This window comes from Miscanthus floridulus, chromosome 10 (assembly GCF_019320115.1).
Source record: "Miscanthus floridulus cultivar M001 chromosome 10, ASM1932011v1, whole genome shotgun sequence".
NCBI classification, from domain to species: domain Eukaryota; kingdom Viridiplantae; phylum Streptophyta; class Magnoliopsida; order Poales; family Poaceae; genus Miscanthus; species Miscanthus floridulus.
Genome location: NC_089589.1, coordinates 99,800,657 through 99,808,184, shown reverse-complemented (window position 1 = coordinate 99,808,184; position 7,528 = coordinate 99,800,657). Strand labels below are relative to the sequence as shown.

Below are 7,528 nucleotides of genomic sequence, written 5' to 3'. Positions count from 1 at the left end.
GGAGCAAGCAGGGGGCTGGATGGATGGGGTTCTTGCTGCCGGCCAGTCTAGGCAGCTATTGACTATCTCCAATCCAGCACCTGCTTTCTCCCAACTACTGACACCGAGCTCGTCTACAAGAGGGCGGGCAGCGCCGGCACCGCCACCAGTGTTGTCCGCCTGGCCGCCACGGACGACAACCAGGTGAGCTTGTCCCGCTTCCTATCGAGCCCGAATAGACCACCAAGCGAGGCTGTGCTCCACCTGCTCCATCACCACCCACAGCTGCCCCGGCCTCTGCTCCGGAGGTGGCGCGAGTCCCTTGCCAATCTCGCATAGCAAGCCCAGCAGCGAGGAGTTTGAGGAAGGAGCGAGGCGGGAGCGCATGGGGCATGGATGCGCGCGACCACGACTGCCATTTATTCGCTCATGGGTTATTTTTTCTAAGTGCCAAAAATTAAAAGATTGGGAGAGTCTTTTGGGAACTCTTGAAGATGCTCTAACAATACTGCTGATTTTGGCTAATTAGACTAGATGTTAAACACAGCAAACATCTTTTCCTTACTTTCTGCAAACAAACATGCGTTGAGAGAGGAGGAGGCCATGCGTCAACATCTTTGCGTGCAAATCGCCTGAAAACTCAAAGTGACTTTCTCTTCTTTTTTTTTGCAACCGCCCCATTAGGTGTACCCGTATTTGTTTTATCCTACACAAAAGTGGTAGTCTACTATTACTAGTGCAGACAAATCCTCAACAAGTTTTGTGGCATTACTAGCTAGTGTGTGTAATCCTTACAAGCAATGTAAGTTGAACAGTGGTTTTGTGATGTATATATACAAATCTACTTAGTTTTCGTACAAAAGAGGGTGGTGCTATAGCTGCTATCCACTCACAGAAAAGGTAGAGCCAAAACAAGAAACTGAACACAAGCTGTCTGCTCTGGTCGTCCAAACCATTTTTCGTTCGCCACGCCAACAGCTACGTATGTGGTTTTCTTTGTTTGACGCTGATGAGTCATGCGTGAATCATACTAAGTATACAACAAAAAGTACTAACTACCTAGGAGTTTATGTCATCATTATTATTCATGGCATGCATGTATGAGCCATCCCATGAGTAAACCATGACACGTCATATTACTATCTAATCAAACTGTCTAGGAGTTTATATCTCCTATATGACTATATAATGCAAATTGATGGATTGCATATGAAAATCTCAAACGAGATTATGCATAGTAGGCTTCATATTAGGGATTTTCCTATTTTTCGCAAAGGAATGGTGCCTTGCAAGGAATGTTAATAACATGTGAGGTTATCATGTTTCACTTGGCTATATAGACATGCAATAAATAAATGATTAGTAATTTATCCTTTTATGTGAGCACAATTATATATTATTTGAGTAAAGACTTTCTACTAGCTATAGTTATCTATCGATTATTTATTTATTTATAGCCAATGCACTTGGATGGAACAGAGTGTACCCGTTAGGATTCGAACCAGCGACCTCTAGCCTCTCACGCTCAGCCCCCCATCACCACACCACACAGTCAATTATGATTGCTTATATGATGTCATCTATTTGTACTAATATATACGAATCTTGTAATCAATAATTTGACTTGTAAACAATCTTAAATGGGAAAATTTTCAACTACAAAGTTTTATATCTTGTCGATCACTACAACTTTGATGTAGAACATGTCTCCATCCAAGAGCATTTAAAAAATTCAAAACCTGAGAACTTAATTATATATTTGGAATCCTAAATGATCTCAAACAAAAAATTTATCAACTACAAAGTTTTAGATCTCATCGAGATCTACAATTTTGATATAAATTTTTGTCTTCATCTCACTTCATTCGAAAAAGATATGATTTTATTTGTGCTACAGTTATTTTTAAGGATAGTTGACTTAGTCAACCTCCTTTGAAATCGATTTTTTGGGACGGTGGACTTAAAACCGCCCCTACAGCAATGGTTCGTTAGCTACAGTGCTCCCACGAAGGTTACGCGCGGTGTCCTAAGTCACCCGTCTCTATTAGAAATGGGAGCCATCTGTAAAAATGATTTCTATACTAGTGAATATAATACTTACAAAGTTGTAGTTCATGCCAAGCTTTATAATTTTGATATAAAGTTTGTGTCCATCTAATTTTATGTGTGAAGTTGTTATGAATTTGATATAATTATAAGAGACCACCTATCACCGGTCAAGGGGTAAAGTAGACATATCACTAAACTTCAGAGGTTTATATGAACTTTTTCCCATCATAGAATGACCAATGACCTTCAAATGTTCTCAAAGTTCAGTGGTTTCTTCTCTGTTTATCACTGTAGGATCTGATGAGCTTGATCAAGTGCTACGATGCATGATCTAGTGAAGAATCTTCACTATTTTCTCTTCCTTTGAACTCCTTAAGGATCATGTACCCTACGCATTCTCATGTATGGTTTTGGTGATTTAGATGACAACACTAGAACCATAATTAACTTGTGTGTTAAGATGTGCTACAAAGGTTTATAAGGATGCAAGCTCCAAGTTCGGTTAAGATCTATGCACAAATGAATTAGTTGATCAAAAGGCAGTACATCTGCATAATACATTCACCAAATTGGTATGGTCAAGAGAAGAACCACCTGACATATCTTCTGGTGAACATCAGTAAGGGTGACAAGTCTAAAGACCCTGTCAAACAATGCAACAGACGATACGTGATACAATGGAGTCCCTGGCAGATTGTTCGATGATCATGCACTACTGGAGGCCGCGGCTTTGCCGAGTGTTTTTACACTCGGCAAAGAGCGCTTTGCACTCGGCAAAGGCTTTGCCGAGTGTAGCACTCGGCAAAGTCCGCTCGGCAAAATTTTTCTCGGCAAAGGGTCTTTGCCGAGTGCTTTTTATCGGGGCACTCGGCAAAATATTTCGGCCGTTGTGGCGCCGGCCGTTAACGGTTATTTTGCCGAGTGCCCGACCCAGCACTCGGCAAATTTTTTTTTTAAATTACTTTGCCAAGTGCCCCAGCCCAGGCACTCGGCAAAGTTTTTTTTTATTTTTTATTTAAATGTACTTTGCCGAGTGGCCCTGCCCAGGCACTCGGCAAAGTTTTTTTTATTTTTTTAAAAAAGTACTTTGCCGAGTGCCCCTGCCCAGGCATTCGGCAAAGTTTTTTTTTATTTTTTTAAAAAAGTGCTTTGCCGAGTGCCCCTGTCCAGGCACTCGGCAAAGTTTTTTTATTTTTTTAAAAAAGTACTTTGCCGAGTGCCCCTGCCCAGGCACTCGGCAAAGTTTTTTTATTTTTTTTAAATAATTTCTTTGCCGAGTGCCCCTCTTTAGGCACTCGGCAAAGAATTTCTGAATTTTTTTAAAAAAAATACTTTGCCGAGTACAATCATATCTTGAGTAATACATCAGTAGCAACTACAGCTCCAGAGATAACAAAGGTTCGTGCCAAGGATTCTGAATTCCAAGATAACATTCCTGATTTTGTAAAGTGACAGTACATAAGAGATACAGGAAATACACAGTGCAAAAAACAATAATAGAAACGAAATTTTGTATAAATAAGGCACGATTGTTCATTTGATTTTCCTTCTGTAGTTCTGTAGAGCACGACCATATCAAATCTAAATATGGATGAATCCATTTATATTAGTAACAATATCTAGAACTACACCCGAAACCTAAGCCCAGTAACCAGGCCAATGTGAAGTATTATATGTCATCAACACCTGAAACCTAAGCCTAGTAATCAGTTCATGTCCTATGCACAGATCTGTGAGACCTGTAGCCTTCATGTTGTGTTCTGCAGCAAGATGAAGTTTAGTAGCCTAGTAAATTTATCTAGCAGTAAACTAAACACTTATGGATCTCTAATGCATACTTAGCAGCCAGCCATAAACACACCTTTCTGAGGAGATTATCTCTTAGCCGAACACGTTCAACATCTTTTTCTTGTTCAGCATTGAAGGCCTTCAGATTATTCAGAGTTTGTTCCTTTAGCTTTATAGCCTAACATTGAGCAGAAGATAAACAGTCCTTTCAGTAACTGAGTTGAATTTGGGTGATGCCTACTGAGAGCAAAAGAATGAGTAATTTCTATAGAACCTAATCCCTGAAAGCAAAACTTATAAAGGAAACTAATTTTATGTGACATCCTGTTACTGTATACTCCCTGTATGGCCAATTGAGAAGTGAATAGATCAAGTCTGTCAAACTACTTATAGATTATAATACTGAGGGGTGAAGCCACCTTCATCTTACCTAGCACAAATATATGCAACCTGTTCCCTCGAGCAGAATTTTGAAACCTGCAAATAAAAAGTGATTGGCATAGAAAATACATTGTAAAAATGCCAAATGACTGAAAGATAAGGCATACTTACACATTCACTATATAGTAAAAATGCCAAATGTCATCTGTTAGCGTACTGCATGCTGAACTACAAATGTTGAAAAAACGAGAGGATGAAAAGTAACCATACTGAAGTACTGATACAAGTTTAAGTAAGCTAAGAGTGACTACTTCAACCTATTAGAGACTTAGCTTTGTTCCAAAGTAGGAGCAAATTCAAGCAGGAAATGGGAATCCAAAACATTGTATGATAATCACCTTCTCTATTTTGTCACCCAACATGTTAAGCTCCAGAAGTTTGCACAGTAGGAACATTAGCTACACTAATTGCTACCTACTCCATTTGTCATTTGAATGGCTTATAGATCTATTCCCCTTAAAACTAATAACCCCGTAGAAATGATGCACAGTTGCAAGGATTTAGCATAGAAGGTCAAATGTTTTGTCGCAGCTTTCTGGGTACCAGCACTGAAAATCCAAAGATTGATTTATCTAGTAGTTCACTAAACATTTAGCTGGGCACCAGCACTAAAAATCCAAAGATTAATTTCTCTAGCAGTTCACTAAACATTTGTCGATCCCTAGACCAGATTTAGCAGCCAGCCATAAACACACACAAGACGACGAGATATAACCATGATTGCATCTATACAGGCAGATAAAGTACACAAGGGGAGATGGAGGAAGCAAAGAGGGCTGCCTCACATTGTAGTGGATGTTGACCTCGTCCTCGTTAGAGCTCGAGCCACCAGCGCCCACCCGAGCCCACGCCGCCGCCTGCTGGCGCTGGGCCTGCGCCGCCACATCCCGACACCTGGGGACCATTGCAGCTATCGCCTCCCAGGCCCAAGCAGCCACCTTCTGGGCCCGTGCCGCCTCATCCTGAGCCCGGTCACGGCCGCCTCCAGTGCCCGCGCCACCGTCGTCTTCTGGGACCGGCCATCCACCGCCTAGATCCAAGCCGCCCTCACCGGATCTTCTCAAAAGGAGGGGAGACTAGCCACGAATGGGAGGACCGGAGGCCGAAGGAGGGGACGTCGCGCCGCGCTGGTCGGGGGAGGAGGCGACGAGCTTGAGAGTGGAGGGGGAGGGTGCGGCAGCGGTGGGGGTGGGCGCGGCGGCGGTTGGGGTGGGCGCGGGGGAGCGGGCGTGGCTGGGGGCATGAGGGTTGGGCCGCGCGGGGTTGGGGTGGGCTTTTAGGGCAATTTTTTTTTGAAAATCAACATTTGCCGAGTGTCCCCTAGGCCGGCACTCGGTAAAGTCCACTTTGCTGAGTGCCCCCCATGGCACTCGGCAAACTATTTTTTTTATTTTGGGCCCAAAATTTTTTCTGGGGCCTTGTGACAGTATTTCAAACTCTATTTTAAAATTTGGGGCAATTTTGACTTTTTTTTATATATTTCATTAGTTTATTTCATTTCGTCGAATTTTTTGGGATATTTCAAATTTGAACTGCAGGTACATGGAATAATGGACTTTGGTCATCCAAAAATTGATACTCATGATATTTAGAGTATGTTTAGGCCGTATCCAGGAACTCACATGAAATCTCGAGCATCTCGTTGACGTAACATGTCGAGGTACTTGTCAGAAATGTGATTTTAAATTATATAAAATGCAAACGAAGTCCAAAAATCATGAAACTTGTCGAGGCGTCGTGTTATCGCATGTGGAGGCTGTGGTAAAAAATTGAGAAGGTTTCGAGCAAGTTGTGATATCAGATGCCAAAAACCTAGACATCTCTACATGTGAAACAAAGTGATCACATGTGGAGATGTCTGGGTTTTTGGCATCCGACGTCACTACTTGCTCGAAATCTTATCAATTTTTTACCACAGTCTCCACATGCGATAACACGACGCCTCCACAAGTTTCGTGATTTTCGGACTTCATTTGGATTTTATATAATTTAAATTCACTTTTCCCGCAACTAACTTGACATGTTACGTCAACAAGATGCTCGAGATTTCATGTGACTCCCTGGATACGGCCTCAACATACGCTAAATATCATGAATATCAATTTTTGGATGACCAAATTCCATTATTCCATGGAACTGCAGTTCAAATTTGAAATACGCCGAAAAAATCAATGAAACAAAATAAATTAATGAAATATACCTAAAAAAGTCAAAAATTCACCAAATTTAAGAGTAGAGCTTTAAATACTGTCACAAGGCTACAAAAAAATTTGGGTCCAAAATAAAAAATATATATATTTTGCCGAGTGCCATGGGGAGCACTCGGCAAAAATGTCTTTGCCGAGTGCCGGGCCCAGGAGGCACTCGGCAAAATTTGTTTTCAGAAAATAAAAAAAAAATTGCCGAGTGCCCAAGGATGGCACTCGGCAAAGTTTTTTTTTTAAAAAAAAAATAAAAACAAATTTTGCCGAGTGCCTGATGGCTGGCACTCGGCAAAATTTGACGGTAGGTGGCCGCCGTCACGGTGCGGCTAAATTTTGCCGAGCGCCTGGCTTTGCCGAGTGCCAGGCACTCGGCAAAGTCCAGATTTGCCGAGTGCCTGGCACTCGGCAAAGCCTGCTTTGCCGGGTGCAAAATTTTGCCGAGTGCTACACTCGGCAAAATATTGCTTTGCCGAGTGCCACGATATTTTGCACTCGGCAAAGTATCAGGCACTCGGCAGAGTACAGTTTTCCAGTAGTGATGAGCAGTGGCCAAAGGTTGGATTCTCTCTAATACAATGCCATTGAATAAAATTGTACACTGGGATATCGTTCGGCAAGGAGGGCCCAACGTTGGTGAGTGAAGTGTTGACGGTTAGCTAGGGAATATTGCACTGTATGATACAGTGAAACACATCTAAAACCCCCGTGGATCATCTGGTGATGACTAGTTTTGCAGCTTTTACTTCAAATGGCTAGGAGTTTTAGGGGGCGATATATACTTACGACTAGATTAGCAAGTGATTAGGTTTTATCCTGCTTAGATGCCGAACTACGATCGCTGTGACAAGCCCACCACACGGCCTCGCAGGCGTTCGGCACTTCTTGTGGCCTGTGTGCTGCTGCGCCTTCGCACTTCCTCAGCTACAGTAGGCGAGTGGTACTCCATGCCAGCACCTAGGACTGGATGAGTGTATATATGAATAATACTGAAATCCATAAGCCATGCAAATGATCTAATTAAATTGGCATACATCATTTCCTGTCCGTGGTTTGCAACAGAACTAGCT

At 42.3% G+C, this 7,528-nt stretch overlaps 1 long non-coding RNA gene across 1 annotated transcript; it reads right to left on the bottom strand.

Moving 5' to 3' along the window:
* Positions 1–3,352: 3,352 nt before the first annotated feature.
* On the bottom strand, positions 3,353–4,434 carry LOC136485189 (uncharacterized). Its single transcript, XR_010766353.1, has 3 exons — positions 4,369–4,434; positions 4,247–4,293; positions 3,353–3,994 (listed from the first exon to the last, which is right to left on the bottom strand). It is a non-coding gene; the product is annotated as an uncharacterized lncRNA (long non-coding RNA).
* Positions 4,435–7,528: the final 3,094 nt, after the last annotated feature.